We start from the raw sequence: 27,553 nt of genomic DNA, 5'->3' as shown, positions 1-27,553 counted from the left end.
TGATCTGAAGGATCATTGCCATCAATATCTACTTGATCCCTTTCCTTACTTCTCAGATGATATCTTTTTTCAATTTTGTCAGACATTTTACAAATTTTAGCCAGATATGTTGGGATCAATTTTAGACTTTGAAGTTACAGAGATTAGCTATTTGCGCCAGAATAACACTTAGTCTTCGATGCTATTCTGCGTGCTAAAGTCGAGAAGCTCCTTCTCTGCTCTGGCTGCTGAAGCTGAAGTGTCGTACTGCTGTCCGGACTGCTGGAACACCCTGTTCAGCGGCTGCTACTGATCTCCCCCGCTGCTGGCTACCGATCCTCGCACCTGACGCGGAGAACTGCGGCCGCTGGCTCTGCCTCCCCGCGCTGCGTTGTGACGCCTCATAGAACGTCGAGATCTCGATGAAAATTAAACGTAATCCCATGGACCGCGCACACATTTGTTTTTTTTGTCACTTGCACTTTAATACTTTCAGTATCTACTACACAAGAACGTTACGTTCACGTGAATAAAAATACTTGTCTGTGGCATCAAAAATCGAACTTCAACTAAAGTTCAAAAGAGTTCAAACATAGTTCAAAAATCATTTGAAACAGTTCCTACACATTACTATTGTCATGTAGTAGCAGAACAGACTTCAGGTGTTATGAATTTTTTTTTCACAGTTCACAGTCCTCGCTAATAATCAAGGCTCATATCTCCAATGCACTCAAACATCGAAGATGTACCCAACAGGAATGCCATGTACGGCAAGAAAAAAAGGAATAAATGTGAGATAGTGTTAATACTTTAATTCTTCTTTACCTCCTCTGCATTACTGCAGACGACGTGTCACTGAACACATTTGTACTGTGCATGCAGTACACGTGAGGTGCCTAGTTGTTTACACTGCCCTGTGTGGAATATATAAGTTCTTGTACACTTCACTAACCTGCTGTCTTCATGATGATGATGTCCCAAGCGCAGGAAACAGCACGCAGGTCGTGGATTCCTTTTCTTGAGGCTGAAATTAACTTCGCAAAGAACTGGTGCTGCGAATAAACTATAACTCATTTGGGCTGCCACTCGCGTTTTTATTGATATAGACACGAGAAACTATTCTTGATCATAACGTATTGAACATATCTTTCCACAGTCATTATATCTGGCTAAAATAACATGAAATACATCCTGCCACAGACAACATTTCTGTCTACTGGACCGTCAGAACTGGAGAATAACATTACATGAATCAAATACAGCTATAACAGACAACATGTCTGTCTACTGGAACGGTCAGAACTGGAGAGCCGGACTGCCCGAGACACTTCGCGCGCCAAGCCAGCAAGGCGTGACCCGAACGCCACCGAAGTGCATCGGCAGTAATATCGTAAGTCTTTTGTTTTAGTAATACTTTGATTTTAATAATTTTGAGAGGACTGATTGATAGCTGGTTGTTGAGAGATGTTTATTTAAGAAAATGAAGTAATTTGGATGTCAGGTTTAATTAATAATAACAACTAAAGTTTAACGTTTTGGCGCCCTACCGCCGAACACAGCAGCCAATCACAGAGCAGCAGCATCATGCAGGCGGTCTTTCTCACGGGAATGGTACCGAATCTAACATCTGTCACCGGTAACCTCGTCCCACATTACGTCATCTCTATGCTACTTGTATCTCCACTGCCCTGGGAATAGCTTCCCGGAGCGTAATATGATGGCTGAATAAGCCAGAAATAACAACGTATTCAAAGATATTAAGCAAATGCAAGTTTTATTGTAACTGTAAAAGAATTAAATTTTAAGTTTTATTCAACAAATTAATTATATACTTTATGAATGAAAACGCGCATAACATTGGTATAATATCTTACAGCATTTATTATTTCACAAACTGCTTTTCGGCTGTCACGCCATCATCAAGTGCAAACATAGCTTCGAGTTGCAGTAAAGCTTTTGTTGGATTGACGAATTTAAAATGGTCCCTCCATAGAGTTTCTCCATTTCCAGAGATGAAAAGTGCTGATGTTACGTTTAGGAGCGAAGCAGAAGGGATTGTTTAAGTGTAAATTCGGTATAGGATCAGATAAAATGTGTGGATAATACATATTACCTAGTGGATAATACAGAAATTACAACAGCTGTTAGTAAAAGAAAATCTATTGAATAATAAACCTTGCTGAAATGTTCCAAATGTGTGGCTGAACAAAATAATTTAGTCTTTAATAGGTTCCAAATTACAAACAGATAAGTTACACTAGTGAGAGTAAGCAGGTAAGTGAAGCAGCAGTGATTATACAAAGTAAATTTTTTTAACACAACAAGAGGAATTATAGAAACTGAAATAAAGGAAAAAGGAGCATGTGAGCAAGAAGTCTAATTACCAACATGATCTCGGTGGGATTATCTGCAGTCAGAAGTGTGGAGTAAGGGAACTGTGTCTGGTCATTCGGTACTATGTTTGGGTTGATGGACACGTGTTTATTAATGTCCTTGTGTCAAGATAGTTCATGTTCCTTTCCTTATGCATGTGATGTTTCATGTTGTAAATATGCTCTTCTGTAAAAAGTTGGTCTGCTTATGAAGAACCTCCTTTTCGAAATTCCCAACCCCTTTGTTGGCCGTCAAGCGGGTTCATATGTCCTCCCAGACTGACCTACATAGAATTTGCGACAGTTATAAGTGTTTTACATATTCCACTATTTTCCAGAGGTCGAGAGCTGTCTTTACGATTGGGTAAAAAGCGTCCAACAGTGTTGTGCACATAAAATCATGTTTTTACGTCCCTGACCTTAAGCTTTCTGGCCACATCCATTGAGACTTTACTAAATATGGAAATGTGCAACATTTGTTACATCCTTGCGATAGTGGGTCGAGGACAGCATCAAGAAGAGAATACACATGTTGTTTCTGCTTTCTGTGCTTTAAGGAGTCCACTAAGGTAGGAGAGCAGCCATTGTTAGGAGTTTTTTTAATTGTATTTAATTTCATTCGTAGGTTATCCGTACTCATGGGGATAGATAGTAGGAGCCGTGTCATTGAATAAAAGGCAGAACGTTTATTGTCGCTGAGTGTTGAGGATTGGCAGGTATTACGATATCTGTGGTGGTAGGTTTCCTGTACATCTTGAAATTATAAATATGGTCACTGATATCTACAGTTATATCTAAATAATTTATGCAGGTCCACAGTGAATTTTGTACTGTTGTCTTTAGAATTTATTTGGTTGAGGAATTTCTGAAGTGGTCTGGTAGTACCTGTCCATAAGCACAATATATGATCAATATACCTTACCTAGTATCCAGCATTGGAAGAGAGTGTATTACTTTCCAAAACCTATTTTTCAAAATTATCCATAAAGATTTCAGCAAGAACTGGCGGGGGGATCCCATGGCTAGACCGCACAGCTGTTTATATATTCTGTCATTCAAATGGAAATAATTTTGTGTTAGTTAGGTTTTTGTAGTTAACCTTATGTCATCTATGATCCGGGTTAACTCCTTGTTTATCTAGTATGTCTTCGAGAGTGATTGGTTACCCCTGAACACGCATATTGGTAAACATATTGCTAACACAAATATATACTAGTTTGACGCTAAGGAGAATTTGCATGTCTTTTAACTTGTTCATCAAGTCAGCTGAATAACGAATTAAATGACTGTGTTTAAATTTCTTTTACATCAGTGTCGTGTGTGTTTTCATTCACAACGTATAAAATATTCTTCTAAGAATCGACGGAACAGTCAATCGATGTAAAGCACTAATTCTAATTGTTAAAAGACAGACATCCTGACGAGTCAAATCTTTGATGGACTTTCACTGAGAAGTAAAGCAGTCATTGCGTGAAGCTGTTTCATTCATTTTTAATTGTATACTCAGTCCTTGTGTCTTTGCATCAACGAAACGACGGCGTAGAGTCAGCAGTGGAAGCAGAGGCAAGTTGCAGCGAGGAAGGAGAGCTTTATCTTCCTGGTGAGAAAGAGGAAAGAGAAAAAGACTAACTCTGGTGTAGGAGGAGATCGTGCCCTCCACGCGACTAATCTCCGACCGCGAGCCTCCCACTCGCGGAAATAATTTAATTTTATTCATTCCAGTCGGCGCTCTAAATGGCACTCGCCGGGCCGCGGTATTAGCCGTGGGCTCATCACTTACTTTAATGGGCTGCGGGCGTGTCTGAGGCACGGCTGCCGCCCTCAGATTGCCGCCGCAGGACCATCCGTCTGGCCTCCTCTGGTCTGGTGTGCGCCGTGGGCCTACTGTGCGGATCCACCAGCGCCAGCTAGCTTTTGCTCAGTACAGCTGGCCACGGACCACCGGCTCTTGCTCGGCCTTGGTACACGTACGGCGTTGCAGTTCAAAAGTCGAATTTGTGATACTGCCACGTCACTTTCTACTCGTACACCGTATGTCTCTTGTACCGTCGCATGTTTATAATACACTGAAGAGCCAAATAAACTGGTATAGGAATACCTATCCAGATACAGAGATATGTAAACAAGCAGAATAGTGTAATAGTCGGCGCATGAGCGAAGGCACACAGCACCTCCGACGTAGCGATGAAGTGGAGAATTACCCGTAAGACCATCTCACGAGTGTGTCGTGAATATCAGGAATCAGTAAACGTAAAATCCCCGACATCGCTACACCTACATCTACATCTACATTTATACTCCGCAAGCCACCCAACGGTGTATGGCGGAGACCACTTTACGTGCCACGGTCATTACCTCCCTTTTCTGTTCCAGTCGCGTATGGTTCGCGGGAAGAACGACTGTCTGAAAGCCTCCTTACGCGCTCGAATCTCTCTAATTTTACATTCGTGATCTCCTCGGGAGGTATAAGTAGGGGGAAGCAATATGTTCGATACCTCATCCAGAAACGCACCCTCTCGAAACCTGGACAGCAAGCTACACCGCGATGCAGAGCGCCTCTCTTGCAGAGTCTGCCACTTGAGTTTGCTAAACATCTCCGTAACGCTATCACGGTTACCAAATAACCCTGTGACGAAACGCGCCGCTCTTCTTTGGATCTTCTCTATCTCCTCCGTCAACCCGATCTGGTACGGATCCCACTCTGATGAGCAATACTCAAGTACAGGTCGAACGAGTGTTTTGTAAGCCACCTCCTTTGTTGATGGACTACATTTTCTAAGGACTCTCCCAATGAATCTCAACCTGGCACCCGCCTTACCAACAATTAATTTTATACGATCATTCCACTTCAAATCGTTCCGCACGCATACTCCCAGATATTTTACAGAAGTAACTGCTACCAGTGTTTGTTCCGCTATTATATAATCATACAATAAAGGATCCTTCTTTCTATGTATTCGCAATACATTACATTTGTCTATGTTAAGGGTCAGTTGCCACTCCCTGCACCAAGTGCCTATCCGCTGCAGATCTTCCTGCATTTCGCTACAATTTTCTAGTGCTGCCACTTCTCTGTATACTACAGCATCATCCGCGAACTTCCGACACTATCTACTAGGTCATTTGTATATATTGTGAAAAGCAATGGTCCCATAACACTCCCCTGTGGCACACCAGAGGTTACTTTAACGTCTGTAGACGTCTCCCCATTGATAACAACATGCTGTGTTCTGTTTGCTAAAAACTCTTCAATCCAGCCACACAGCTGGTCTGATATTCCGTAGGCTCTTACTTTTTTTATAAGGCGACAGTGCGGAACTGTATCGAACGCCTTCCGGAAGTCAAGGAAAATAGCATCTACCTGGGAGCCTGTATTTAATATTTTCTGGGTCTCATGAACAAATAAAGCGAGTTGGGTCTCACACGATCGCTGTTTCCGGAATCCATGTTGATTCCTACAGAGTAGATTCTGGGTTTCCAGAAATGACACGATACGCGAGCAACAGATCGATGTCAGAGATACAAACCGATAGTTTTGCACATCTGCTCGACGGCCCTTCTTGAAAACTGGGACTACATGTACTCTTTTCCAATCATTTGGAACCTTCCGTTCCTCTAGAGACTTGCGGTACACGGCTGTTAGAAGGGGGGCAAGTTCTTTCGCGTACTCTGTGTAGAATCGAATTGGTATCCCGTCAGGTCCAGTGGACTTTCCTCTGTTGAGTGATTCCAGTTGCTTTTCGATTCCTTGGATACTTATTTCGATGTCAGCCATTTTCTCGTTTGTGCGAGGATTTAGAGAAGGAACTGCAGTGCAGTCTTCCTCTGTGAAACAACTTTGGAAAAAGGTGTTTAGTATTTCAGCTTTACGCGTGTCATCCTCTGTTTCAATGCCATCATCATCCAAGAGTGTCTGGATATGCTGTTTCGAGCCACTTACTGATTTAACGTAATACCAGAACTCCCTAGGATTTTCTGTCAAGTCGGTACATAGAATTTTACTTTCGAATTCACTGAACGCTTCAAGCATAGCCCTCCTTACGCTAACTCTGACATCGTTTAGCTTCTGTTTGTCTGAGAGGTTTTGGCTGCGTTTACACTTGGAGTGAATCTCTCTTTGCTTTCGCAGTAGTTTCCTAACTTTGTTGTTGAACCACGGTGGGTTTTTCCCGTCCGTCACAGTTTTACTCGGCACGTACCTGTCTAAAACGCATTTTACGATTGCCTTGAACTTTTTCCATAAACACTCGATATTGTCGGTGTCGGAACAGCAATTTTCGTTTTGATCTGTTAGGCAGTCTGAAATCTGTCTTGTATTACTCTTGCTAATCAGATAAACTTTCCTCCCTTTTTTTAATATTCCTGTTAATTTCCATATTCAGGGATGCTGCAACGGCCTTGTGATCACTGATTCCCTCTTCTGCACTTACAGAGACGAAAAGTTCGGGTCTGTTTGTTATCAGTAGGTCCAAGATGTTATCTCCACGAGTCGGTTCTCTGTTTAATTGCTCGAGGTAATTTTCGGATAGTGCACTCAGTATAATGATGCTCTGTCCCTACCACCCGTCCTAAACATTTGAGTGTCACAGTCTATATCTGGTAAACTGAAATCTCCACCTAAGACTATAATATGATGAGAAAATTTGTGTGAAATGTATTCCAAATTTTCTCTCAGTTGTTCTGCCACTAATGCTGCTGAGTCGGGAGGTCGGTAAAAGGAGCCAACTATTAACCTAGCTTGGTTGTTGAGTGTAACCTCCACCCATAATAATTCACAGGAACTATCCGTTTCTACTTCACTACAGGATAAACTACTACTAACAGCGTCAAACACGCCACCACCAGTTGCATGCAATCTATCCTTTCTAAACACTGTCTGTGCCTTTGTAAAAATTTCGGCAGAATTTCTCTCTGGCTTCAGCCAGCTTGCTGTACCGATAACGATTTCAGCTTCGGTGCTTTCTATCAGCGCTTGATGTTCCGGTACTTTACTAATACAGCTTCGACAGTTTACAATTAGAATACCGATTGCTGCTTGGCCCCCGCATGTCCTGACTTAGCCCCGCACCCTTTGAGGCTGCTGCCCTTTCTGTAGTTGCCCGAGGCCATCTAACCTAAAAAACCGCCCAGTCCACGCCACACAACCCTTGCTACCCGTGTAGCCGCTTGCTGCGTGTAGTGGACTCCTGACCTATCCAGCGGAACCCGAAACCCCACCACCTTATGGCGCAAGTCGAGGAATCTGCAGCCCACACGGTCGCAGAACCGTCTCAGCCTCTGATTCAGACCCTCCACTCGGCTCTGTACCAAAGGTCCGCAGTCAGTCCTGTCGACGATGCTGCAGATGGTGAGCTCTGCTTTCATCCCGCTAGCGAGACTGGCAGTCTTCACCCAATAAGATAGCCGCAGGAAGCCAGAGAGGATTTCCTCCGATCCATAGCAACACACATCATTGGTGCCGACATGAGCGACCACCTGCAGACGGGTGCACCCTGTACCCTTCATGGCATCCGGAAGGACCCTTTCCACATCTGGAATCACTCCCTCCGGTATGCACACGGAGTGCACATTGGTTTTCTTCCCCTCTCTTGCTGCCATATCCCTAAGAGGCCCCATTACGCGCCTGACGTTGGAGCTCCCAACTACCAGTAAGCCTACCCTCTGAGACCGCCCGGATCTTGCAGACTGAGGGGCAACCTCTGGAACAGGACAAGCAGCAATGTCCGGCCGAAGATCAGTATCAGCCTGAGACAGAGCCTGAAACCGGTTCGTCAGACAAACTGGAGAGGCCTTCCGTTCAGCCCTCCGGAATGTCTTTCGCCTCCTGCCACACCGCGAGACGACCTCCCACTCTACCACAGGTGAGAGATCAGCCTCAATGTGGGCAGTATCCCGGGCAACCACAGTCGTAGTCCGATCGCGGGATGCGTGGGACGAGCTGGCCGTCCCCGACACCCAATCCGGACCCCCACAATGATGCCCATTGGCAACAGCCTCAACCTGTGTGACCGAAGCCAACACTGCCTGAAGCAGGGAGCGAAGGGATGCCAACTCAGCCTGCATCCGAACACAGCAGTTGCAGTCGCTGCAGCCAGACCATCAAGAACACAAAGTATTACGCCTCCCCTCTTGCTGTCAACACCGACATTGGAATGGAAACATGTTGCGTGATCGGACGAGCCTCGTTTCAGATTGTATCGATCGAAAGCACGTGTAAAGGGCTGGAGTCACTCTCTTGAATCCATGGACCCTGCATATCAGCATGGGACGGTTCATGCTGGTGGAGGCTCTGCAATGGTGTGTAGGTACGACTCTTATAGGTGACACGTACGTAAGCGTACTGTCTGATCACCTGCATCCTTTCATGCTCATAGTGCATTCCGACTGGCTTGGGCAATTCCAGGAGGACAATGCGACCCCCTACACGCGGCTACAGAGCGGCTCCAGCAACACTCTTTCGAGTTTAAACACTTTTACTGACCACCAAACGCCCCAGACATCAACACTGTTAAGTAAATCTACATCTACATATACATCCATACTCCGCAAGCCACCTGACGGTGTGTAGTGGAGGGTACTTTGAGTACCTCTATCGGTTCGCCCTTCTATTCCAGTCTCGTATTGTTCGTGGAAAGAAAGATTGTCGGTATGCCTTTGTGTGGCCTCTAATCTCTCTGATTTTATCCTCATCGACTCTTCGCGAGATATATGTAGGAGGGAGCAATATACTGCTTGACTCCTCGGTGAAGGTATGTTCTCGAACCTTCAACAAAAGCCTCCACCGAGCTACTGAGCGTCTCTTCTACAGAGTCTTCCACTGGAGTTTATCTGTCAACTCCGTAACGCTTTCGCGATTACTAAATGATCTTGTAACGAAGCGCGCTGCTCTCCGTTGGATCTTCTCTATCTCCTCCATTAACCCTATCTGGTACGGATCACACACCGGTGAGCAATATTCAAGCAGTGGGCGAACAAGTGTACTGTAACTACTTCCTTCGTTTTCGGATTTCGTTACCTTAGGATTCTTCCAATGAATCTCAGTCTGACATCTGCTTTACCAACGACCAACTTTATATGATGATTCCATTTTAAATCACTCCTAATGCCTACTCCCAGATAATTTATGGAATTAACTGCTTCCAGTTGCTGACATGCTAAGTTGTATCTAAATGATAAAGGATCTTTCTTTCGCAGCACATTACACTTGTCTACATTTAGATTCAATTGCCATTCCCTGCACCATGTGTCATTTCGTTGCAGATCCTCCTGCATTTCAGTACAATTTTTACTGTTACAACCTCTTGATATACTACAGCATCATCCGCAGGAAGCCTCAGTGAACTTCCGATGTTATCCACAAGGTCATTTATGTATATCGTGAACAGCAACGGTCCCACGACACTCCCCTGCGGCACACCTGAAATCACTCTTACTTCTGAAGGCTTCTCTCCATTGAGAGTGACATGCTGCGTTCTGTTATCTAGGATCTCTTCAATCCAATCACACAATTGGTATGATAGTCCATACGCTCTTACTTTGTTCATTAAACGACTGTGAGGAATTGTATCGAACGCCTTGCGGAAGTCAAGAAAAGCGGCATCTACCTGGGAACCCGTGTCTTTGGCCCTCTGAGTCTCGTGGACGAATAGCTGCGAGCTGGGTTTCACATGATCGCCTTTTTCGAAACCCATGCTGATTCCTAAAGAGTAGATTTCTAGTCTCCAAAAAAGTCATTATACTCGAACGTAATACATGTTCCAATATTCTACAACTGATCGACGTTAGAGATATAGGTCTATAGTTCTGCACATCCTTACGACTTCCATTCTTGAAAACGGGGATGACCTGTGCCCTTTTCCAATCCTTTGGAACGCTACGATCTTCTAGAGACCTACGGTACACCACTGCAAGAAGAGGGGCAAGTTCCTTCGCGTATATCTGGGATGCCTTGCAACGTGTTGTTCAGAAGAGATTTCCACCCCCTCATACTCATGGATTTATGGACAGCCCTCCAGGATTCCTGGTGTCAGTTAATTCCAGAACACTTCGGACACTAGTCGAGTCCATGCCACGTCGTGTTTCCGCGCCCTTCGTGCTCGTGGTAGTCCTACACGATATTAGGCAGGTGTACCAGTTTCTTTCGCTCTTCAGTGGATATCGAACATCTGAAACTGCATGGACCAACACCACCTAGAGACAAAGCCAAACAACGACATCGTGACGTCATATCCAGGCGGCGGTCTAGTATGCGGAGCCAACACGTAAAGAGTTGGTGGCCCTTAGAATTTGCAATTTTTGAGATGATGCTTGAATGAGGGTACTTAACAGGAAAAACACATACACTGACCAGCCACAACATTATGACCACCTACCTAACAGCCGGTCACGAATAACAGTGGCAACGCGTCATCCATGGGAGCAATGAGGCCTTGATGGGTCGCTGGAGGGAGTTGTCACCACATGTGCAGACACACTAATTCCCAGAAATTCCGCGGAAGGGTGCCTTAGGATCTGACGCCACGTTCAATCACATTCCAGATGTTTACGATCGGGTTCATATCTGGCGTGGTGGGAGCCGAAAATATCAATTGGAGCTCGCCACTTTGTTTCGCGAACCTCTCCTTTCCCATCCTGGCCCTGTGATATGGCCCACTATCTTGTTGAAGAATGCCACTACCGCAGGGGAAACATGACTGTCAATGAAGGGGCGTACGTGGTCTGCAACCAGCGTACGACACTCCTTGGCGATCAAGGTACCTTGTACGAGCTCCACTGGACCCAGGGATTCCCACGTGCATGTTCCCCAGTGCATAATGGAGTCGTCACCAGCTTGTCTGCATCCCACAGTACAGGTGTCAAGGAGCTGTTTCTTTGGAAGACGACGGATTCGGACTCTCCCAACAGTGTGAAGAAGAATATATTTGGATTCATCAGACCATGCAATGCTCTGCCATTGCACCAACGTCCAGTGCCAATGTTCACGTGCACATTTTAGTTGGAGTTGCCAGTGTCATGGTTTTAACATTGGCACGTGCATGGGTTGTCGGGTGCGGAAGCCCGTAGTAAGGAGTGTTTTGTGCACCGTGTTTTCAGACACACTTGTTCTCTCCTCATAATTAAAATCTGATGTTAGTTCCGCCACAGTTCACTGCCTGTCCGGTTTTACCAGTCTGTCCAGCCTATGACGTCCGACATCCATTATCAGTGGGTTGTCGCCCAACCTCACCACCTCTGGACGTGGTTTCACCTTGGTTTCGCCACTTGTTGAAGACACTCACCACAGCACTCCTCGAACTCCTGACATATCGTGCACAATCTGCTATCCGTCAAACCCCGATGACTCAAGCGCCTTTCCCTTTCTACACACGCATTGGAAGCTCACTTATACTACATGCACCGTGCGTGTGTCTGACTAGCAGTCAGAGTAACGATTTCAATATACTTTGTGGCGTCAAAGTAAGAGGGACATCAGGTTGAGGTTTATGACCTTTACTTTCAAACGCTGTAGTCGACATAGCTGCGGATATACCAGACGGGAAAACGCAGCTTGTTTTCCGCCTCTTAGTGGGAGGTGAACGCGTTGCTTTTGGCTGTTTGACAGGTGTTGTATAGAGGGCAGCACCTGTGCTGACTGTGGAGTCTGGTTCGCCCTGCATCATTTTGACGTCAACCGGGGACACTCTTGTAATAGTTTCCGTGTGGAACGGACAGGAAATGGGGAGGAAAGAGCGGACATGCACTGTGCTTACGCTGCCCAGCGCTAGTACATTCGGCAGTTTCCAAATCGTCGAGTGCTACATCCACATACATTTACTGCTGTCCAAAGCTCCCTTGGAGAGACAGTTTCACTTGGGATACGTTTTACACTAGCAGATTCTCATAATGGCGCATGTAGATTTACGGCGTACTTCGAAACCTGAAGTACTCGTTTCGTGTTAGAGCTCTGAATGCCTGACGGACGCGGTAGTCAACGCACAGTGCGTACACCAGGGCTTGGAGAAAAGGCGTTAATACTGCTGGAAAACACACCAAAATAACCTCGCACAGTGTTGCACGGGAAATTGGTGTAAGCCATTCCACAATTTGGCATGTGTCGCATGAAGATGATTTGCTTCTGAATATTCACATCCTTAACCCAGACGATGTTCCACGCTGAAATGAGTTGTGCCATCGGTTTTTGCCAATATGTGCCATTCAACCGGACTTTCCGAACTGCGTACTTTTTACGGATGATGCATTCTTTACACAAGAGATTATGTTCGACAGCCACAATCAATGGGTGTGGGCACGGGAAAGTCTGCATGCCCTCTTTGTTCGTGGTCACTCTTGATCGCTTCGCTGTCAACATTTGAGCCGGCTTGATGGGCGTAAATGTGCTCGGGCCACACATGTTCCCCCGACGACTGAACGGAAACAGATGCTGAATCTTTTTACGAGAAACTCTGCCAGAGTTGTTGGATCATGTGCCATTCAACGTGTGACTGGGAATGTGGTACCATCACGAGGGTGAACCTGGGCGCTTCGCACATGCACTGTGAGTGCATTTGGTAAAGCCATTGGTGAGAACTTGATAGGGCAGGGTGGACTGGTTGCATGGCCTGTAAGTTCCTCCGACTTCACAGCCATTCATGTTTTCTTCTGGGGCCATCTGAAATCTGCTTCCACGAAACACTCATTGAAACCCTTTAAGAGCTGACAGCGTGCATTATGGCTGCCTACGAAACAGTTTACAGCTTGCCGTGACTGTTTGAAAGAGTGGACAGTTACTCCAGCGTCGTTGCAGGAGTGCGTAATTTTGTTATTGTTTTCAAATAAGATTATGAAATTTCACTCCGACTTCTCATTTACCCTGATGTCAGAAATACATTGAAAAACGTTGCCCTGCAGGCCTACTACAATGATGGCCCGGATGGCACGTTGTATGCCTATCCTCTTGGCAGAGCCCTACTCTATACTGTCGCTCCGTGTGGCCGCGCGTTTTGAGACACCATGTACGGATTGCGCGGCCCCTCACACCGAGGTTCGAGTCCTCCCTCGGGCAGGGGTATGTGTGTTGCCCTTAGCATAAATTAGTTTATGTAATGTGTAAGTCTAGGGACCGATGGCCTCAGTCGTGTGGTGCCTTAGGATTTCACACTCATTTGAACATTGACACTGTTCTACAAGGTCTAGCGCCATATACTAAGCGACACGGACAGGGGTTGCTATGTGAAATATGCTTGTTAGGACCCATTATACAACCCTCTACCAGATACTCCCAGATACATCCTGTAAACATTTCCAGAGCTTCCATCTGGCGCCCAGCATAGTGAGGCAAATTCGACACATTTTCATATTATTCTGGCAGGACCATAGTGTTTGTTATTTAAGTATTAGTGTCATATAATTAGTTGTTCTGTAATTGCGTATAAGTAGTGTCAGTCAGACCGAGGTATTTTATTAAGTATGCCGATGTTAATATGGAAACATGTGCAGGAGTCGGGGAAACTTCTGAATTCGAAGTAGTCAGTGTAGAGAAGATAGCCGAAGTAACATCAGTCAGTGAGCAAGATAGACGAACATCCTTGTTCACTGTCTAACTAGAGCCTAACCAAAATGAAAATTTTTTTTTCTCAGACAAGTGTATTATTCAGTCTTTTATCAGCCAAACTAGACACGGTTGAAAAGAAGGTAGAAGGCGACAGTGATTCGGAAACTGCTATGGCTACTAATACGATACAGGATAACCTTGAAACAGAATTGAGTGCGGCTAATAGCCCTTCAACCATCCATTAACCAGCCTGTGGCGGCTTGTTAACAGCAGTATCAGAGCAAATTAAAGTACTCGCAATGATGTTACAGCAACATGCAGAGCAAATACAACAATTAGCTATGAGGTGTTGGGAGAAAGCAAGTTCAATGTGCTGTTGAGAATAAACTGCTAACACATGTGGTGGTGTCGCTAAAGTAGTGGAAGAAAACTTGTCAACGGTAAGGGATGATTTGTATCCGCTGGTTGGACAATTACAAGTACGGTGCCATGATTTAGTGGAGCAAATACTTGTCGTTAGGGAGGAACAGTAATTCCCGCACTTGGATGCGATGCGTGGTAGTCAATCTACAACGACCGTTAACCAACGCCCAGTATTGCCAACAACTTGTACGCCTTCACGGCGCACACCCACCAACGATAATGTTGACTCGGACGTTTACTTAAAATTGAAATGATTCGTTGTCGTTCCATATGGCTAAACGTAATAGGAAAACTTCTTCAAAATCTTTTCTGTCGCAATTGTTACGTGTTTCGGGAGTATTGTGGGGATCGACGTAAACTGTATTATCTATTAAACTTTATCGGTCCTGAGTTATAGACTATTTCTTTAGAGTTTACTCAAAACTGTGAGTTCACGTAGTTTGAAAATAAATTCTTGAATAGTTGCTCGTCGCTCGATATCCAAGCAGGCATTAGATGAGAATTATACCTCATGAAATCGTTTACTTTTCTCACAGTAAATGTTTAACATATTACATTACTTTATTATGGCAAGAAAACCGAAGTCTAGCCCAACCCATAACACAGCAAGAATTTCGGGCGTAGCTTACTGCAAAGTTACCCATTAATGTTCAGCTCACAATTTTAAGAATTCCCAAACTTCAGAAGAGGGCAGTTTGGAAGCCTTGTGGTCCACCGATACATTTCGTATCCAAAATATCCATGGAAACAGTACAGCTGAGTCTAAGGGTAGTTACCAAGGAAGTCAAGTAATACTGCTCATGAACATTATCCAAACTCACAGCATGCCCCCCCTCCTAACTGTAGTGAACAAAGCCCTGATGTGGTTACCAGTTGTGAAAATAAACATAATGGACAATGATGTGTTCATCAAAGTGGAAGGAATATGATGAACAAAAGTTATGTCAAAAGATATAGTCAAAAACCAAATTTTAAACGGAATACCCACTCCACTATTAATAATTTTCTTTATTAAAATATTCAGCTGATACAGTCTAATGGAACTAGGAGTTCGAAATGATATCCACCACCCCACAAAAGTTCTTGTGTGTCAGGCTCACAGTATAGGTCTAGCTCTTTCTCAGATCCAAGAGCAAACCCCATCATCCCCCATGAAACTTCAGCACTCTCCCAAGGGCTTTCATCACAATCCATTACTGCACTGCCAAGAATGTGATCATGTGTCTCTGCCAGTATTAATTCAAGAAATTCAAGAAATATCAGATATACAAACAAAAGAATAGGCATCCCACCAATACCTTAGAAAAAACTAATACGTTACAACGTCCGAAAAACGGGCATGGGTCATCACTGCGGTAGAAACCAAAAACCAACTTCAAAAGTGCGTGAGGTGAACTATACTGCAAGGACTGTCTCACGTCTGAAAAGACTGAAAGTTAAAGGTGATGTCAGCTGTGATGTAACTGAGGAGCAGGTACCAATACCCAACCAAGAGTTAATTCTTATGGTAACAATAAACATTTATGGGACTATGGTTCCTTGTCTCATCGATACAGGAGGCGATCTGTCAGTACAGAATGTTACCTTTCTCAGTTTTCCCAATCACAGTGTGATGGGGAATGTTTGCCAGTATATGACCTCTAAGTAGAATGTGCGCTGAATGGAAAATTGTACCTTTAATAAACAGATCCGTTCAGGGCTTGAATTAGGTAGTGTAAACGTGCATTTTATGTTATTCCAGTGATAGCCATAGACATGTCTTTAGAAATGTTATGTGTGTGTTTAAATTATGCTGATACCTACATCTCATTTGTATGCTTTAACGTAAGGAGCATTATTTCTTTTGAGGGAGCCTTGCCCATTAGGAAAGGGAGAGATAGTCTGTAGATCTGTTTAATACATAGCCATGTGGAGCTAACAACGATGTATCAATAGGAGGGCCACAGTGTTAGGCAACAATACTGATGAGATGATATGCTGTCTTTTAAATAACAAACTGCAAAACTGTGGCCAGTTCACTCAATATGGGCGAGATGAATTATGTCATATACTTTTGAAGCATAAAAATGTGTTTTCAAATCATGTAGGAGAAGCTACAGACTTCTTGTATCAATTTACTGTATTGCAACAGGATATTGTTTGCAAAGAAACAATATCCAATCCTTAACTACAAGAAACAGGCAATAGAAGAATATATTACTTGAATCTTCGATGAAAACATTTTTGTACGAATTTCGAGTCTTTGTGGCAATCCAGTCCATCCCACATTTAAAAGAAACGGAAAGGCTGGACGGGTTTTGGATGTAGGCACGTTAATTAAGTCGATAATGCCAAAAAAAGATAATCCTGAGGCAAATCATGACGTGCTTCCTAAGCTTCATAAGGCAGAAATCTTGACCTTAATTTAGTCTATTGGCAAATAATGTTACAGCCAGCTGTCAAGAGTATACTGCACTTTTTGCTGAGGCAATGGTGTATCAGTTTAATACACTACTGTTTGGTAAGTTAAATATTGGCAGTGCATTTATTCATGTCCTGGATTATCAAACCAGTTACAGGGTCAGAGCGATTTAAGTTTGTTATAATTTATGTCGGTGATTGATCGTTGCAGCTCCAAACAAATTATTACATAATAAGATTCTCTAACATTAGACTGCTTTTTCGGTATGAGTGTCAATGTTAATTTGGAGAAATTGAGGTTATGTTTCTGAGGTATACGAGACCTCTGGTAAGACTAATGGACTGTAGTGTCGTATTTTGGCATTTATGGAAATATTTCTTTTGTTGTAATGGTTCCATGTAAGTTTTCTTCATTGGGTGTTGTGTTCAGTCCGGTTTTCTGTATAATCCCTCCAAGGCATTTGAAGCCTTAGAAATTTAGATAGGTTTGCCAGTTTTGACCAGTAAGACCACTTAAATATCTTCCTTGCTTACTACGAATACTCATTTAACGGATATTATCGCGAACGCTAGAAATTTCGACTCCGCTAAAAAACACGAACTCATCTTTCCTGCCGCTCAGTTAGTACTAACCGGTCTACTGCCGTATTACCGCCACCGGACAGAATTTCTGCCTCGTTGACCTTCAGTTTCCCTGTGTTTCACTTTTCCTTGTCTGTGAGTTTCTCATGTTGACCGAGTAGCGAATGCTAGTCCACTAACACATACAAGATCACCTGGTTACGTACAGATCCAATAAGTTTCAGAGTGCAGACGCATAAATTCTAGTGCGAGAGGCGTCGATCGTTGGCAAAGAGTACGCGTAAATTTAATTTTTGGCCACATGTTCTACGCATGCTGCGGTACCGATGTGCCACCTTTGTGGATTTGTTAAAGAAAACATCGTATTCTATGTTTTTCAAAGGTTGAAGTCGCTATACCTGGCAATTAAATTCTAGGCACGTCAGCTGCTTCTTTCACCATTGACTCCTAAAAAAATGAAGTCGACGCCAGATTTTCAACATTCTTTGACCGCACGGAGTGGCCGGTGTCGTTGCAATGTTCTGCCATCGCTGATTTAATGGGCATTAAGAGACGAATATATCTACAGCGGTTCATGCATTTTCCATGAACTGTAAGAGTAGTTTTTTCGATGTACGGAGGGTCACACTCTCAAGGAAACTTGTAAACACCAGCTTTAACGAGAATCACATCATCTTTGGCGGAACCCAAAAGTGCTTGCTAACTTTAATTAGTAAGAATAAGCAGCATGAAGGGGAGAACCGTTACAAAATGAATGCTCAGGTAAGTACCGCCATTGTTTTTCAGCTCTAATTATTTGTGTGTGCGAATCGAGGTGTAGTAGAATGCTGTTCAAAATGGTTCAAATGGCTCTGAGTACTATGGGACTTCTGAGGTCATCATTCTACTAGAACTTAGAACTACTTAAACCTAACTAACCTAAGGACATCACACACATCCATGCTCGAGGCAGGATTCGAACGTGCGATCGTAGCGGTTGCGCGGTTCCAGACTGCAGCGCGTTGAACCGCTCGGCCACTCCGGCCGGCTAGAATGCTTTTCCATCAGTCAACAAAGCAAGATTTGTACCGGTTTGTGGGCCGAATGCTGCGAAGTGCCCGCTAGCTTGTTATCGACTTCGAAGTCTAGGTGTACAGGAGATTCAAATAAGCCATGGACTGCTCTAATTACGAGACTGGAGGCGTCGAGTGTCGCTGCTTCGCCAAGTATGCATTGGTTGCTACGTCGACATTTTTACGCAGGTCCACAAAGGATCCAGCTTATTTTCGAACTCGAAAAACTGGCTCAGAATCAATGGTTAGCAAAATACAGCCGAAGTTTAGTTAAAACCTAATTTCGTTCCCCCTGTTTATTAAAATTCTTTACCTGTTGTGCTGAATAGTTAAATAAACATCATTATAGTTGAGATATTATAATGATAAATTTGAAAGTTAGCGTATACTTACCAGCATTTCCAATACATAAAAGGCACTGCTGTCGACATCTGTACAGCTGTGGATGAGTTATCATGCATTTTCAGTGATTACTATGGTTCTGTGGTATAATTAACGTTTATGTGCCTGCAGTACGATAGTGTGAATGAATACTTTTCTTCCGTCTTCCTTCACTGCTTAATGGGTGGTGATGTGTAGTTACGTTGTGCGATATGACCCCACAGCTATTCATTGTCGTAGTACAGTGCTCAGCAATTTACAATCCTAGTGCATTCTGTTTTGTTTCTGACACATCGTTTTCTGCGTGTTTCTAAGTTAATGCTTACGTATTCTTCAGGGATGTACTTTCCTATTTTGTTGGTTACGATTATTAAACGTCCTTCTTGGCCGACCGCGATGGCCGAACGGTTCTGAGGCGGTTCGGTTCGGTACCTCGCGACTGCTACTGTCGCAGGTTCGAATCCTGTCCGGGGCATGGATGTGTGTGATGTCCTTAGGTCAGTTAGGTTTAAGTAGTTCGGGGACTCATGACCTCTCATGTTAAGTCCCATAGTGTTCAGAGCCATTTCAACTATTTTTGTCCTTCTTGTCAGTCATCCTATTAATCCCATCTACAATCATTTCCTTTGTACATCAAACTGAATCATATTATTACTTAGTGCCGAGGTTGACTTCAAAGCCAATTCTCTGCAGTATCTGTTTACTAGGCGAGCTAGTATCGTTAACGAGTCGTTGTAGGTCAAATTCAGAATGTTTCGCTTGGCGGTTACACATTATGTATTACACTCTGCAGCGCGTTTCGCTGAAGCATTTAGTACATCAAGTTGCAACTATAAATCAACGACCAAAGATAGCCCCGCAGACATGTACGTTTCTCCGACGTGGATACCGTGCCAACGTGGTCTATCATTGTCAAAGTACTCGCTTCAGTCCACAAAAATATGAAAAAACTTTTATTAAATCATTCTGAACTGTTCTGATACTGGCACTGCTCTACAGAATTTGGCGTTCTGAATCTGCACCACATTGCTGTAGTTGCCATCTGTCATGTTGTACGGCACTTCGTTTCCAGTGTTTTGCTCATGAGATTTTAATTTTTTGATATCTGAGTTATCTCTTACCAATCTGCCCCTATGTTGCTTTAACTGAGGACTTCCTAAATTCCTTCCACCGAACCAGTGATACTAAAGAATCTTGAAGTTACTACCCGTCACACATGTATCATTAGAATAGTACTGAGCCTCTCATCAAAACTGATATTTTTTTATATACAGCGTACAAAACACGAATCACACTATGCAGAACCAAGTCTAATTTGTTCATAACAGAGTACCATGAGAATACATTGCTAATTCTAAATAGTGCGAGAGGCATTCATCTTTTATTTGGAGACAGATTGGTTTTATTTAGGATTCCAGTTCATTACATTATTTCCCATTGTTTCAGCATCAAAATCCTATTCATTTCAGTATAATCTACGTTCAATCCGACAGCCTTATGCTACGTTACTGTGAAGGGCTGAGTGACCACGTGACACCACTCTACTGGGTGAAGTCGGAGCCAACTTCTTGCAATAATCTCCGCATCATCCACAAGCAACTCCGCAAAGATTACTCTTTATGGTCTTGTGTTAAGTGGCGAGTAACTCAGCAAGCACACATCTCTGAATCCCTCAACTGGTGGACGAGTGTATCAGCACTACCAAACGAGACATCCAGTTATGCAAAGAGGTATGCGACAGTGGTCCTTCGATCACCTCGAATGAGAATGTACGCACATTCCAATATTGCAGAAGTCACAGCTGTGTGCGGCCTGCTGGCACGCGGAACGTCGGACATCTATCTGCGACGTTGTCGTTTCCCTAAATGACTTGCCGTGCATTTGTTCACTTTGAGATGTCCGTAAACATTCTGAAAGCGGCTATAAACATCAGCGATGATCTGATTTTTCCCCAAAAGATATCCAGTGATAGCTCTCCGCTTGGAATGTGCCTCAGTTGTTGTTGTTGTTGTGGTCTTCAGTCATCAGACTGGTTTGATGCAGCTCTCGATGCTACTCTATCCTGTGCAAGCTTCTTCATCTCGCAGTACCTACTGCAGCCTACATCCTTCTGAATCTGCTTAGTGTATTCATCTCTTGGTCTCCCTCTTCGATTTTTACCCTCCACGCTGCCCTCCAATGCTAAATTCGTGACCCCTCGATGTCTCAGAACATGTCCTACAAACCGATCCCTTCTTCTAGTGAAGTTGTGCCACAAACTCCTCCCCAATTCTATTCAATACCTCCTCATTAGTTATGTGCTCTACCCATTTAATCTTCAGCATTCTTCTGTAGCACCACATTTCGAAAGCTTCTATTCTCTTCTTGTCTAAACTATTTATCGTCTACGTTTCACTTCCATACATGGCTACACTCCATGCAAATACTTTCAGAAACGACTTCCTGACACTTAAATCTATACTCGATGTTAAAAATTTCTCTTCTTCAGAAACGCTTTCCTTGCATTGCCAGTCTACATTTTATATCCTCTCCACTCCGACCATCATCAGTTATTTTGCTCCACAAATAGGAAAAGTCATTTACTACTTTGTCTCATTTCCTAATCTAATTTCCTCAGCATCACCCGACTTAATTCGACTACATTCCATTATCATCATTTTGCTTTTGTTGATGTTTATCTTATACCCTCCTTTCAAGACGCTGTCCATTCCGTTCAATTACTCTTCCAAGTCCTTTGCTGTCTCTGATAGAATACAATGTCATCGGCGAACCTCCAAGTTTTTATTTCTTCTCCGTTACAGACGCCATTTTGAAGGCTACGCATGATGCCACCACCTACCAAATCATCATGAAACTATATGGCCTAAAGCGAGAATATTCCACGATGTCCCACAAGAGATTCTGCATTTACTTCATTACTTTGCATTACTTATTGAGTGCCTCTCGCATTATTTCCTTCTGGAGTTTCCTTTCATTTTTCATTACTGCAAAAGAACAACATTACGTACATCATCACTGGTAGGTGTGTTTTGTGCTATGATATAGAAAGAATCGTGCGTAAACTTTTATTTATGTTATGATACGTATTTGTCATCAACGTGTTAAATTTTGGTTAAAGTAATATTTCAATTTCAAGGGTCTTTTTTTTTGTGAGTCTTATTTCGACAGAGTTAAACACTGACTGTATGTCTTTGAGTTTCCGTCGACGCAGAGTAGCGAGTCGGTTTCCTGGAGGAATAGAGTGTATATCATGCACAGCCGGACACTTACATTGCGGACTATTAAACTTAATATTATCATGAACATCGTTGGAGAAATGCAGCAGACTGCTACAAATAGAGTGTACCTCGTTAAGCGGCTGATTGACTAACTATAAGCGAGTAAACCGCGCTTCTTCCTTGGCTGGAGTGAATTAGTTGCTGTGAGCTGAGTTGAAACAATGATGTAGTATATATTTTTTATTTGGAACTTAAAGCTAGTTTTCATGTATTAAGGCAGTAAAACTGGTTAAAAAAGCCACCAAACCATTTTCTATATGTGAATTTTATTCACCAGACTGTGATTTCAAGGTTGGGAAAATGTGGCCAAAATTGAACACTCTAGTTTCATATCAATGGGTTGACGCGATTTCTGCGCACTTTAAAGTATGTGGGCTTCACAACCCATAACTCATAAGGTGTGGTCTCTCAGACCACAAGAGAATTTTCCCTGTAGCTCTCTAAAGTAAATTCTGAAGGAGTGCTTCCATACGTCACCTACCCTCCTCAAAACTCCCGCTCTATAATCTTTTATTTTCGGTTGTACTCTCGCCTTTCTTGTTTGTTGCTGACACGTATTATTGACACCTGTATGGGTCTGCTAGAACACACTTCGTGAACTAGATACCAGTTTTTTTTATAATAGCATGAAATGTGCCGTATTTAAAGATGGCGTTGTTAGTTGGTGAATAGAGGAACATAGATCAAGGAACAGAGGAAAACAAAGACTATTTTGAAATAGCCAATGACCAAACTCTGTTTGCGAACAAGAATGTTATTCAGATGAAGAACTCCAGGAAAATGGTGTTGGCCATCTTCTCGCTTCTCCAAATAATACATGAAGTGTTAGTTAACATCAAACGTTTGTTGAGTGGTGGTAAAGGAAACAGTAAATCCCAGCAGTTAGTGTCAGTTTTGCTATTTTTTTTGTCATATCAACTGAAATTTTTATGTGCATATTTAAACTATGGAAATCAGTTTCATGTGGAAATTTAGCTGCCGTGAGACACTATAATGTTCAGAATGCAAAATTCAGTTCTCAGACAGTTTGTTTATTTGTAATACTTAAAAAACCGCACAAAATATGCTTTTTGTGGGATAAAAAGTAAAATATTGCAGGCCTTATAATGCAAATAAATCAGCCAGGAGTATTTAAACAACAGTAAAATAAATCCAAAAATAAATGTTATATTGCTTAAATGAAAATTTTGAAATGATTTCACTCATGAATCTCAGTTTAAACGTAGGGGCCCCAGAGATCACACGTCGTAGTATATGTTACAGAAAAGTCACATTTTGAGGTAAGAGGTAAAGTAGTGTAATTTGTGTCAGAAATGTTATCCACATGCATATATGAATATCAGTGAACTAAAATACTTGTAGTTCAGACCAGACCAGATACGTCAAGAAGACGAAAAAACTGCACTTCAACATTTATTGACTTGCTACAATTCCTAAGCCGCCACCATGTAACTACTGATGACATACCACAGTTAAGTAGCTTTAAAAATTTTGTAGCGCGTAGAGCTCTGTCTCTGTAAAGACTTGGAAAGGAGATTAAATAATTTTCGAGTAACTTAATTTTAATTAACTTTATCAATTATCTATTCCTTTTTTTTCAATAAATGTAAATCTATGGGCAGTAGAATTAAAAATCCATGTTATCATAGTTTGCCATATTATTTACCCAACACTACTGTTTGCCATCTTCGTCTCCTTTCGCTTTTGTTTGTCATTGTGCGCCTCTTTCCTTGCCTTTTCGGGTATGTGTTTCAGCATATGTGTGTTTCATTGTCAGTTAATTTTATGTATTGAAATGTTGTATTTCGTAGTTTGTTTGCTAGTTTCGAACGCGAATTTTACAGTAAACTTGCTATCAGACAGGGGTTTTTATAGCTCTTAAGTGAGAAAATGATGCTTCATTGCCTTTTTGAGTTAAATATTTGGGCACATTCACGGTTAAAACTCAGTAATTTAACTCACAGCCGGTTTCGTTTCAACTTGTATTTCACTTCTGCAACTATCGAAGAAAATAGTATATTAATAGAGTTACATTCTCTTCAGAAATACTGTCACATTGCAGTGTATTTATTTCAGTCGAAAGAACTTTTTTCAGTTATTTCGTAACCAAAACTCTCATCATGTATTCACACGACAGCCTTGGAGCTTGTTACGTGTCGATAGCGGCCACGATTCTGACATGTCATTGCACATTAACCTATCTCTCCTTCTCCGCGCTTAGTAGCCAGAACGATGTAATGTAAAAGTAAGCGAATTACTGTTCTCCTGTTACTTTCCTGTTATCTTCACTGTAACTATAAAAGAAGTCTTGGTTAGCAGCTCTGAAAGCCAAGTTTTAAAAAGAAAGTCGAATGAGAAAACCAAAGGCGCACGTTTTGGGAAAAGATGACAATAGGACCCACGTGAACAGCATTTCCGATCGAGACAGTGACAGAATGCGAGACGGAAGAAGACAGAAAGAAACAAGTGGACAATCTAAGAATGGTAGCCAGAACGGTGGGACCGCCGATAGTCGAGAAATTTCGGACAGCGTCATTTCGTTTTTGGCCCCCCCTAGCAGTGCGCAACTAAAACACTGTGCCTATCTCTTCCAGAAGGAGTGAACTTTGAAAATTCAATGAAAATATTCAATTACTTTAATGCAGTACTAAAGAGGAATTAAACAAAACACTGTAACAAAATTTACTAAACTGTTGTAATTACTAACGTACTTTACTGAAGTGACACACCGTATGGGATCTCAACGGAGGTAAAAAAAGCAAAAGATTACGGAAAACATGAAATGGGTTTAGAACAACAGCAACCTACGGTTCTAAGAATACTACAGTAGGAACGTAAAGTAAGCAACTTGAAACGTATAGATAGCCCATTTGTGATCTAGCTCCTACTTGCAGCTTAACAGTGTAATGTAGTAAGTGGTTCCACGTGAAACAGAACGGTTGGTAGTAGGAAAATTGAGTAGGATCACCACACAAAACTGTAACATTCGTTATTGGAGTGTCTTTAGAAATTCACACTTGATTTCTTGCAAATACTGGGTCCTTTTCATATGTTCTTCTTTCACTTTGATCGACTCATTAACTTCAGAACACATACGATGAAATGTGTAAGTGAACAGTTTAATACGTTCACAAAAATTAAAAACGCAGCCGATAAATGCGCTGTCAACAGATTACAAAACATATTTCACGTCCAGTTATAAAAAAAATGTAATATTTAACCATCAGCTCATTAATTAGAGCAAAATGTGTCATGTTTCATTTGAGAGAGAGCTCCGTATTTAAATAATGTCAGCGTGCGGTTTTTCAACTCTACTGTAAATAATCTGTTAGATTCATAATGCATTTGAAATATGAGTATTTTTGCATAATACGCTTTAGGAACAGGCAAGATATTTATGGCTCACACGGTGGTACAAGATGTGGAAGATGTATAACTGCCTAAGCACGCATATTTAGTGCATGTTACGGTCTTGCAGCGTCTGTAATGACAGGATCGTGACGTAATGCAGCTATAGAAACGATAGTTATGCTGAATTCCTATTTAATACAAGTAAAGAATTGATAATTTTATTTCAGTTTAGACTCACTCTACAAATTATTCTCTATTTCATTGGTACTATTGTTTGACGATACGACTAACTGCTCCACTAAAAATTTACATCATTCCGTGAAATTATCTACGAAGTGTTTATGCAAGAGAATAGTCACCGTATTTTCGTCAAGATCTTACAGAGTACAACTAACAGACAGTAAATCGTCATAAAAGTACATTTTACGGCGCACATTAATTAAATCTCTGTTCCTATCAAAAGCAGTTGTATTCTCACCTTAAATGTGATTTTCAGAGTATTCCTGTAGATGTAGACATCTCACGATTCATTAATAATAAAAGCGAAACAGACGTTATTCAGTGAACCTTAAAGTAGGCAGCTCAACTTACATCTACCGCAGGCGCGACTAATGTAAACTGGGTTGCCTACCTCAAGGTACTTGATACATTTCCCTGGCAAGTTTTATATTGACCGCCCTATACCATTTAGTAAGTCAGTAACGTACTAATCCTCCAGCCAACAGACCACAGAGTCAACATCTCTGCAAGAACAGGTATGTGGCAATTACAGTTTTACATAATAACATGAAAGAATCTTTAGTTGATTACTTCGACCGTTCCATATTTACAAATGCTGGATCAATGTGATCAAAAAAATGCTTGGACTCAGGTGTGAATGTGGTCATCATAGACCAAAATGTATAGCTCGATGTATAACATTGTGATTAGTTACTGGAATAAACACTGTAAGTAGGCTGTTTAGGGTCTTATATTGCTAACGCCACGTAGCGATCTGTATGAAAATCACTGGCTGTGCTGTGTGCAGTCTGTGGCTAGTTTGCATTGTTGTCTGCCATTGTAGTGTTGGGCAGCGGCAGCTGGATGTGAACAGCGCGTAGCGTTGCGCAGTTGGAGGTGAGCCGCCAGCAGTGGTGGATGTGGGGAGAGAGATGGTGGAGTTTTGAAATTTGTAAGACTGGATGTCATGAACTGCTATATATATTATGACTATTAAGGTAAATACATTGTTTGTTCTCTATCAAAATCTTTCATTTGCTAACTATGCCTATCAGTAGTTAGTGCCTTCAGTAGTTTGAATCTTTTATTTAGCTAGCAGTAGTGGCGCTCGCTGCATTGCAGTAGTTCGAGTAATGAAGATTTTTGTGAGGTAAGTGATTTGTGAAAGGTGTAGGTTAATGTTAGTCAGGGCAATTCTTTTGTAGGGATTTTTGAAAGTCAGATTGCGTTGCGCTAAAAATATTGTGTGTCAGTTTAAGCACAGTCATGTATAATTGATCAAAGGGGACGTTTCATATGTCGACCCTTAGCCGAGTATACCTCACTGGAATCTTCGGATTTTTTTTCTTGTAGTTTGTATAATTAGTGTAGCTATTGTTTATTGCTAGCGCGTAATTGTAGAGACAATCTCCTTTGTAGTTGCAGTCTTTCATTGTTGTTGTGGCATGCATGTAGATTTGCACAAAGTATTTCGCAGCTGCGCTTGCAATTAACTAGATATTATTTTCAGTGCTATGTTAATGTGTTTTCTTATTTTGCTCTTCAAATTGTGCTTTTCTGTGTTATCGTGTGAAATATTGTGACAATAATGGCGTGTGAAAAACGCAACACTTGGCTCCAAAGTAAACTGAGAAATAATAGTGACGACGAGCGTAGCTTATCAGCACCACTGTGTAATGAATTAACAGACATTCAAAGTAGTAATTTGCTAATTGTGCATAGGGAAATGGAGCGGGCGGCAAATAATGGTGTAGACAGTGAAACAATTAGTGAACAGGGAAGCATTATCGATCGATCGGTCGGCAACAGTTCGCCTCAGGATTCCGAAATGACAGGACACAATCTTGCAAATACTGTAGATTCAGGTTTTGCGTCCTCACCGTTTTCTCAAATAAATCAAGACACATTTTCTGCTTTTCAAAATGCGAATATTGTCGGTTCAAATGCACTGCCGAATAGCACTGAGGAACATGTTTCAGACACCAG

The sequence above is a fragment of the Schistocerca piceifrons genome, chromosome 8 (assembly GCF_021461385.2).
Source record: "Schistocerca piceifrons isolate TAMUIC-IGC-003096 chromosome 8, iqSchPice1.1, whole genome shotgun sequence".
In the NCBI taxonomy this organism is placed as follows: domain Eukaryota; kingdom Metazoa; phylum Arthropoda; class Insecta; order Orthoptera; family Acrididae; genus Schistocerca; species Schistocerca piceifrons.
This window is presented reverse-complemented; position numbering follows the sequence as displayed.